This window comes from Galendromus occidentalis, unplaced genomic scaffold (genome assembly GCF_000255335.2).
Source record: "Galendromus occidentalis unplaced genomic scaffold, Mocc_1.1 scf7180000076592, whole genome shotgun sequence".
In the NCBI taxonomy this organism is placed as follows: domain Eukaryota; kingdom Metazoa; phylum Arthropoda; class Arachnida; order Mesostigmata; family Phytoseiidae; genus Galendromus; species Galendromus occidentalis.
In genome coordinates, this window is record NW_003804581.1 from 271,327 (window position 1) to 281,536 (window position 10,210).

Sequence of the window (10,210 nt, forward strand, 5' to 3'; positions counted from 1 at the left end):
CGTACCCTCCGCACACGGACAGCTGCCCGGCTGCGAGAGAGCGCGCGGGACTAAGGCTCGAACAAGAGAAGGGAGGGCTTCAGTATCGGAGAAGCACCCGCCACCGACCCACCGTCCGAGAACAGCGCGCTGGCTGTCCGGACTAGCAGGATCGGCGGCGAGATTCGGAAACAAGAAAAACGCGACGTGAAGGTCCCGGACCTCCACGCACGCAGCTTGAATTCGTCTCTTTCCACCTCTAGACAGAAACTGCTGCCGGTGCTACCGCTGCTGCTGCTCTGAGAAACTCGTGCCGTGCACTGTGCGCGATGTCAGCGACATCTGACCGCGCGTTTGTGCAAAATTCACTGCTCCCTCGCGCACTCTCTCTCGGAGCCTATCCTACTTTTTCCCGATTTTCCTTCTTCCATCTGCGTTGCTTGGACCCTCCGTGGTTCGGTCGATTTGCTTGACCGACTATTCTTTTCGCGGGCCGGTTGCTGGCCGGCACCTGATCCGATTGGGGGTAGTGGGTCTCCGCCCCTCTTCTGAACTATTGCACTGATTGGCATCGCCCGGCTTGCATCTCCCCAAAGGAGCCTGGATCGCCCCTCACGTGTTCGGTTAAGAATCTCCAGCGGTCAGTGTATGGTGCCGCCTCCGTGGGGAGCTCTTCGCCACGGTATTGATGCATTCATGCCGGTCCCCCTCGACACGAGCTTGATTTTTCTTCCTGGCGTACGTCGCTGTATCTCGAAAATCTCAACTCTGTCTCTCGCGGAGTCGACCGATGACTCTGGACCCTGACGAGAAAATCCTATCACCCTAGTTGAAAGAATCCTCTGGACATGGAGGTCCCCAAGTCTCTCGGACTCACCTCTGGATCTCTGTCTCGCTCGGATTGAGTTCCCTCATGGCTCGACGTGGAGCCCTCTGAGTGTGATCTTATATCTTGCGTTGCTCTCCATTCATTCTCTGATCAGTACTTTCGCTCAATCCCCTCTTCCTGCAAATCCCAAACAGCACTCAAGCATCTCGATGGACCCCGGCCATGCTTCGGCTCCCTCTCTATTTCTCAGCCACTTCGACCAAGGCGAGGGCTCGGCTGTTACCGACAGCATGAGAACAATGAAGGCGAAGTGATTTCTGAGTCTCAACGCAAAACCCGCAATGTCACTCCGAATCCGGAGAGAGGAGGCGCATGGTAAACCTACGGGCTCCGGGACCCCTCAGATTCCAGACAACGCAAATAAGAAGCTTCGGCGCAGCATCATGATTAAAGACCTCCCCACACTTCATTTTGCATTACACGCCTATGGTACACCATATAATAGTTTAAGATCCTTATCCTCTGGACATGAATCTGAAACAGGCTGCGTTCGGGTGAGCTCCCGCTAAAAATAGTCATGACTTACTCGAGCCCCAGCTCGGAAAGTCGCGGAGATTCCGCACAATGCGGAACTCTATGTCTATTGCGTCTCTTCCATGGCTTCGTCGGGGTGAAACGGAAGAAAAATGGCTAGTGAAACCTCGCCAAAATGAGGAGCTTCACGAGTCTCCCGTCGACCTCGCTCGCTTTCGTCTCCGCTCACGGCATTCAGAAGCCCGCGGTTTCTCCCGGATCCCCTCAGTGCAGATGCCGAAGCCTCGGTCAGAAGCCGGAGTTGTTGCTCGTTTTCGTGTTCGGCCCAGAATTTCATTCCTCCCCCTGTCTTAGGTCTCTAAGCGTGTTGAAGGTGCTTCGGATTATTACCCAAGGGTAAGTAAGGAAAAGCCGGCTGCCCGCTTCGAACCGAGGATCTCCCGGACGAGACAATTCCGCCGAGGCCAAGGCAGATCTGTGTGCGATATAGAGATACCTCAGATCACTCGGCTATCCGTAGCTTAATGCAGGCAGCTTGAGTGCGGGAATTTCGAGGACGCGCTGCGCTCATTCTCCATTTCGAATAATCGAGTTCACTTGCGAATCCTCACGTAAACCGCCGATGGCGGATTAAATGCGGGAGATGTCTCTCGAGATATACAATGTATTTGTCCTTGAGATCGAGTAACCGGATACATTTTTGTCTCGGAAAGTCGGAAGACTCGTGCCACCGTAAAAAAGAGGAGAATCGGGAGCATCCTACGGAACCTTCTCCATCGCGAGCGCTAGAGCTGCCGGGATCCAGAATCGGACTCTGAAATCGAGGCTCTCGGAAAGTCCGTTTTCAACGCGTAACCACGGACTGAGTCGGAGCCACAGTCCGAAAATCTGTCAAATGCTGTCATTGCAAAGGCGCGTTTCCTCTTCCATATGACGTCGATGCTGATGAGCGTGATTCGGTTCGGCAACGCCTCCCGACTCCACGTGGATGTTTCCGACTTGTTTCCCTTCGGATGATGCTTGGAAAATTAAGTATCTTGATTTTCCGGTAGTCTTTCGAGTCTCTACTGCGAACCGCCCAGTGACGTGAGAATGGCGCGGTCAGGTGAGGCCGAGCGGAAGCTCGTTCCATTTATATACGTAATGATTGGGTGACATCGGGGCCTCGGTGACGAGATTCCGACACAAAAGTTCGTCGACATTTCCTCAATTTGTATCTGAAGCGGTTGAGGCTGAAGGCACCTAAATGATCGTTCAGTTCCTCCGAGCTGTCAGATTGTTATCTTCATGCCATTGTCGTCGAGTCTGCAGCGCAGCGTTCGCGGGCTTCCCAATTCGTGTTTGGCGACGGCATCCGGTCTCTCAGAGAATTTCCTAAAGTCTTGAAAATACTGCTGGGGAATTTCATGGGCGAAACCCGGTCCATCGGGAAGCTTCGGTGACATACACAATTCAAGGGATGACAAACTTGTTTTCCAGGAGCTGTAAATAGAATTGGGCAGGCAGCGAAGGGGAAGCGGAAAAAGGGGAGGCTTCCGGGTTGGCCGAGGTGACACAGAGGGAGTTCCTGTTGTTCCCATGGCCGAGCCGCAGAGGATGGAATGAGAACGCTGACTAATCAGTCCGCGATCGTCCGTTGTCGCCGGGACCGCCGAGAAGTCGAGGCGTGCTACGCGGTAAGAACTCTAATTCCTATGACAATTTTCCAAGGTAGTTGCTGACCTGGCCCTGCTAATGTACGGGAGCCTCATAGGCTTTTCGGATTAGGGACGAAATGGAATCTCAAGCGGATTCACGCACTGGTGATATGAATTCTTCAGTTTCAGGTGGACCCCGTAGCGAGGACGGGCGACGCGACGTTGTAGATGGCCCACTTTTCCGCCTTTTCCTCGATTGAATATTGTTCCACGATCCCTTCCTGAACAGAGCTCACAACTCCCAAGAAGCATATCGAAGATTTGGAACCTCTCACCGCCACACGTCCCATGGAGGATTTACGGGAATCCGTCTTCCCTTTGGCGCCCGGAGTGGATTTGCTTCGCGAATCCGAGTCTCGGAGTGGAGGACGAGTCGTGAGCTCCGAGTGGAGCTCCTGAGCTCCCTCGTCCAGGTCTCTCGCTGGAAAATCATTGGAGTACGTTCAGAGTTTCAAGAGTAGAAAAATCAGGAGACTCGTCGAGGCGCCCGGACTCTCGATCTTCTCCCTGTCATCGAACGATTTTCCTCACGATCAACAGTCGCTGCTCTTCCATCCGTCCGGGAAGGGAACGGTCTTCTCAGGATGGAGGAGACCACTACCGGGAATATTGAAAGACAGCCTCTCCGCCTCTCGTGATTCCGTCTGACTCGATGAACTCATTCGACTCATTGTATAGGGGGAGATAGATGTGTTTATTCATTAGGAGGGAACACGTTTGAAGAATTCGCAAATTAGTTCGCGCACGAGGCTAAAGCACCTGCGATTGAGACGTTGAGATTATTTTTCATGTTTTGGCGCCACAATCGAACGTATGCCCAGGTCGGCCGATCGTGATAATAAGAGCGGGGATGAGCTTCGGAGCTCCAATATGCTCGAGTCTGACTGACTACCTAATGAATCGAGCGTTCCGGAAAGTTCCCACAGTGGGCAGCTCCCGCGGAGCCCGAGAAGTGATAGCGCTTAAATTCAGCACGTTAGTCACCGTTCATTTTGCATTGAGGCATCTTCCGTATCCAGGGGTTGGGGAATTTTCCAGAAAGACACTGTGTCAGCATGACGAGCCGGAATTCGCCCCACGGGCCAGGCGAGCGGGACAATAAATTTCAATGTAGCGACCATTGTGAAGGTCAGAGTTGGTTTGCCAACAGTCTATTAGCAACGTGACAGCTTTCACTCTCAGACCGGAAGAACGCGGCTCGCCCTGTTGGTGCACACGTCTTGCATGGATCCATGGCGTCGTCTCCCTGGCTGTCCCTCGAGATCGCGACCGGGACTGGCCCACTCGCTTGAAGAACTCCAGTGGTCACTACCGAATTATCGACCAGGTCTAGGGTCCCCATGAGGGAGACTCCCACATAGCCGAATTCTAATTTTTGAGACTCCACCCTCTACGCGATCGATTGCCGATTTTTCACATTTCGCAATTCGTTTCACAGGTCCGTACGCGACTACGGCGTTTGCCATTCGATAGATTCCGGAGATGTAGACTCGTAGAACCTCGGCGGGAGCTAACAGAGTTTGGAATTCGAAGAACGATTTCCGCATGACTCGCTTACGTCGTGATGCGCCAGATCATTCCTATCCGATCCTCTGCTGGGTTACTTGCTGGGTCCCCGTTCCGCGCAGCGTCCCGCTCAGTCCCCGACCCGCTACCCCGTTCGAACGAACGCGAGCATGTCTGCCTGACAGCCCGCCCATCTCCTGATATCGACGATTCGCAGATCTCCGGCCGGGTCGCTATATGAACGTGACTTGACGGCGGCAGGGTTCCCTGTGCACAAGCTATGATCGGCGAAGCCGGTTCGAGGCTCAACTTGACGGGCGAACTCCGGAGCGAGCCTTCCGTTTCACTCCGTGAAGTTTATCACGTTGAAAAAATCGCTTCCCTCGACGGCAATGTTCGCAGCACCGAACTTGCTGGATTTGTCTTTCCAGGGAAGGAACATTTTCGAGGGGAGACCAAGAATTCGAGAATCCCCGGAAAAACCTCGATACTTCGGATTGGTTCTCGGCCTACTGACTCTCTCTGGAGCTCTCTCCCTCAGATATCGGCTATCATATGAGCATCTCCCAGGCCCCGAGTGTAAAAAACACGCTCAGCGGGAAGCTGTTCTAGGACCGGAGCGTTTTAAGCATCCACGCTTCGTTAGAGACGGTGTATCGAGTATTTGGGCGGGAACGTCACCGCTCGCTTCGACTCCGCTCACCTGTGCGATGAGAGGCCCTGCAGAACGCATGAATGGAATTATTGTACTCATCGTAGTGTCTAGCTCTTTAGAAAGGCTCGGATAAAGAGGTCGATCTCCCCTTGAATGATCTCCTGTAACTCGATCCTATTCATAGATATCCGCAGATGTGAAATACACGTCTCAGCTCGCTATATCGACGGACGGAAGCGTCACGGGACTCCTGTCGAAGATTAGGAAGATACGAAGGCGGAGCGGTGAACTTGTTCCCCGACGCGAGCTTTGGCTGACAGAGGTCCATCGCTATCGAATGTCGAAAACAAGCAAGGTCATTTGATACGTCGACCTGCCTAAACTCAAATGAAGGGCGCTTATCTCTCGACAGAGAGCGAGACGTGCGAGTGTAGGTACAGAAAGTTCAGCTAGCGCGGAGAGATTGCCTTCCGGGAAACGAGAAAAAAGCCATCGGGATGCAAGTCCCTTTATCATGCTCAGAACTCGTTTCTTTGATTCTTTCCCCCGCGGAAGCCTCGATATCATCCCTTATTGACCAAAAACATGGAGAAAGCCCATTCTTCGACCGTCGATAAACGCCGAAATCGTTCCGTGGAATCTCAGAGCTCAGGGCATGCGTCATAGGCGTCCGAAATCGAGCTAAGGAACCGCGGAGGGGGGTCCGCGGAATTCCGCTCGCGGAACCCGATCCGGCCATCGCTGTCCAAGAAAGCCTCGGTCAGGCCAGTCATTTGAAGGGACTGAGTTTCGCCCGACAGAATTTAGTTAGACGGGATAGAATTCAAAGTTCGCGTATCGACATCTCTACGTCTCACGAGGAGGGAATATCTCTCGATCACTGAGGGCAACGACCACCTCAAGGGTACTCCGCATGACTTCGAAAACATCGGCTCCTATCGCTCCTCTTCCTGCTGAATGAGACAAAGACTCCGCGAAACTTCGTCTTCCCGTAACGATCGATGAGAAAATTCAACAATGATATTTGTGTCCGAGCCCGCGAGTCCCCCCAGTCCGTTTTGTCCCTTTCGAGTACCTACACCACCTATGATGGCGGAGGTTCCCCGCTGAGCTCGGAGATATCCGAGGAGAGGGTCCGGAATCCCAAACCGTCTCCGCTGAATAGCAACGGAGAGCTTCCGAGCTCTCAGGTTTCCGAACCGCTTCCGACGTGCTGATTAGTCGCGAGTCGACTGCAATTTTTCTTCGAGCCTCCCAATTTGATGGAATTTCATCCCAGTCGTCGAATCTCCGAGAACCACTTTGAACCCCTTCCTCCAAAATGCGTATGAGACGTCCGTGGATACAATTCGTCTGAATCCCTAAGGGCTTAGGAATATTTGTCGACTGCGGCGGTCTCGGCAAGGACCAGACTTGTTCCGTGCCTCGGTCGACTCGACGTCACTCTAATTCTGGGCGGAGGAGGGCCGTTGAGACCGGAGGGATGATTCTAATCGACGAGCTGGGGACGTAGGATACCCACAACCGGGAGAGGATTTGGGCTAGACTGTTTCCAATTATTGCGGAGAATGTCTCAAAATAGCGACTCAATGTATCACCATCACGGAAGCCAAGTACGTTCGATTCTGTCTTTGTCCACCTCCGATCGCTCCTCCTCCTCCTCCCCCGCGAATCCCGTGTGCTCTAGATTAGTGTTGCCCTGACTTCCGATGTTTGGATGTCTCGTCGAGGGGAGATGCAGACTCGACGCTCGTCGAGTTCGTGTATAACACGGCAGGACACGCTGTGTACTCCGGTTGAGAATGTGATCATTCATATCCATTCAAGGAGCGACTCGAGGGCGACTTAGAACAAGACGACATCGTCCGTGGAGACGTGTCGCGTCGAAATCCCTTCATTAGTGAGATTGATGAGGACGCCTCGACGACGCCACCGCGGACAGATGTAGCTCAAAATGTTGCTCATTCAAGACACTGGTTAAAGGGAATGATTCGTCATCTGATAATTCCAAGTGTACATGGCGAGAGCCCCACTCTACTCTTTCCGACTCGACGCAAGGTCCCTGATTGATCATTGATCATACTCTCAGCACAGGCCAGCGTCACATCTTACTGTGACACATTTTGTGCGCCGGGGCAATATATGCCCGCTCGGATGTGTTAGAGGAGTGGCTCGGATCAGCTGAATCGTCGTCGTCTGGGTGCGAATAAATGGCGAGTGGGACCAGCAGCTCAATCCTCGAGGTATATTCTCGGGAACTCCGGGGCGGGTGCGCAGAACGAGCTCGGCACTCGAATGCGCATCAATCGGATGCGTAGAACAACGTCTCGGCATCAGCGAACACCAGTCGCGGATTCCATTGTAGGGATGTCTTCTGCTTCGAGGGGTGATAGGATTCGCATTACCCACGTGTGTTTCTTCTAGCTCGTTCGATGCTCTTTTCCTCGATTCCTTCATTCCATCTGTTTGCAAATTCCGCGGTATACTAGGGAACGTGTGTCCCTCCCCCCCCCCCCCGACGGTGGTATTTCGAGCGAGAAAAAATATCTCCATTCAAATCTCCATGCTCCCGATCCGTTCCTCGACGTATTCGCGATCCTAGCTGTCGTGGATCGGATCGATTCTCAGATCGGAAATCTCAAATACACCCGAGATGGAACGGAGGAATTTAATGCGGGATGGAGCAACATGGAACTCAACGTTTCAGGTGCAGAAAATTCGTCGCCTCCTCTCGCGACGCATCCAAATCTTCTCCGCGGAAGATAGCGGCGGGAAAGCGACGATCTCCGGAGCATGGTTCTCCTGATCGATATATTCGCATTTATGGCTCTACGGGAGGTTCCGCATCGATCGGGGAACTACGGAGGAAACTGGCTCAGTCAGCATGGGGCAGGACAGGAGGAATTCGGTCCGTCTCGACGACGAACATTCAATACAGCGTGAAGTATTCACCGAGGGTGGGGACGAACTGGATAAGTTCGAGGTTCTTACGAGACGATTTCTTCACGAGAAATTCCATCCAGTGCTCTTAAGCGACTCAGGTCAAAGAGAGGAATTGTTTCCATCTTTGATCCCCCTTCGAATGAAGGACGGAAATCTTGAGCTGCGCGGAAATTCTGAAGCATCCCGACTCTCATGTCAGACAATCGCGTGGGTCACAAACTTCGGAGCCCTTGGAATCCTGAGGATGTTGTTATCTGACGAATTGATTGGAGCTGGTGCGGGAGCTCTATCTGCTGAGATTCCCGTCGAGCCCCGAGTGGCGTGGGCGAACGCGTCAAAGTGGATAGATCCTCGAGACTCCAGGGAATGTCGTAGTCCAACCCTGCAAGTAAGTCCTCGTTAGCAGGGCGGGAGCAGCGTAGAACCCTTTTTCGTGTTATGGGCGGGGAAACATGAGTTGGGCATGGAGCAAGTATCTCATACTATGGATGAGGAGGAGGTCGGGGACAAGAAACGTTGAAAGTACGAGATTCGAGGAGGGAAGAGGCGAGGACAAGGACTCACCGTCGCTATTTCCTGGAATATGATGAGGGGGAATGGGAGAAAGGCATGGGGGAAATACCGGGGAAGAGCATTATTCGACCGTGATTTCCGTCAAGAGTTATATTTTCTTATGCTTTTTCCCGCCCTCCTCCCTGACCTGCTCTCTGCTCGTCCTCTTTCGGCAGTTGTGTTCGCGTTTCCCTCTCTATGCCCGCTGGAAGCAGCTTCCTCTTCTGTCGGAGTTCGGCGCTCCCAGCAGAAGCCATAATCCTTGAGACGAAGACGCATTTCCAACGAATGCGCTCTATATCCGGAGCTCAGAAGGTTGCGTTGGAACCTGGGAAAGCTCTAGAGGGGGAGTCTCTCGGTTGAAAGCAACCGATTGTACCGGAGCTCATCCTGAATATGCTGGAGAGGGCTGTACCGTTTCCCGTGGAAAACACGATAAGAGCCCGAGCCCAGATCTGGCACATGATTCTCATGGAGTCCGGTTCGCTGACGGTCTTCCTCCTGGCGAGGAGAACTCGGCATGCAGCTGTCTTAAGGTTTTTGATTCTCTCGTGCTGCGCCCCCGAGAAGTCTCTTCAGGAATGAATGTTACCAAGAGATTATTCATTGAATTAATGTTAGACGGACTAGAGGGAGGTTCAGAAACGGCGGGTGACCAGGATCAGTTCAAGTGCATCCTACGCCGGACCCCCCTCCACCTGTCTTCGAGCCTCCTCACAACCCCGTCTCTCAGCTCAGCGCATCCTCACAATGTATCGCGCAACGACGACGAATGGAACTGCAAACGCGCGAGCTTCAGCGAGTCGTCGCATGGATTATCGTTAGCCCGGGAAACAAACAAGACAACCTGAATCTGGGCACGGCTGCTCGTCGTCCGCGATGTCCCAGGAAGACGCAGTACGTTCGTTCAGTAGAACAGCGCAAGATTCCCGGGCTAGATCGATGGAGAGAGCCAAAGCCCCGACAATCCCGTAATCGTAATCCCTACGCAACTATTCCTGTGCATATATTGCGTGCGTCGGCATCGTCGTCGTCTCGGTCCTCTCACCCGCATTTTGATTCTCCGGATTCGGGACGAGCATTGGGGCTCTGAATGCCCGTTGGCTTTAAATGGATTCGCAATGGGATCCGATCTTGGGCATCGACTATGTTTTGGGAGGGGAGCTAGAACTCAGAGGGAAAAAATGGATACCCAGAAAACACAAGATACCCTCGAAAGACCGCAAGCGACGCTCTGGCGGGCGGGAGGAATCTGGTACATATACTGAGGCGTCGGAAGTCTTCATCCTCTCGCTCTTAGGTGTACTGGAAGAGAGGAGCCCCGAAAGCGAAGCTTCTCTTACCTAGACATAAATAGGAATAGACTGAACTCGGCGAACAGGTTTTGCGATCCTGGTTAATGCGAATCTCGTGTCGCACATGATTCACTCACCGACCTCAAACTCCAGGGACGTTCCAAAGGTGGAGCGAAGAGACAAAAATAGCAACCAACGTATGGGCTGGCATCACCGCCGC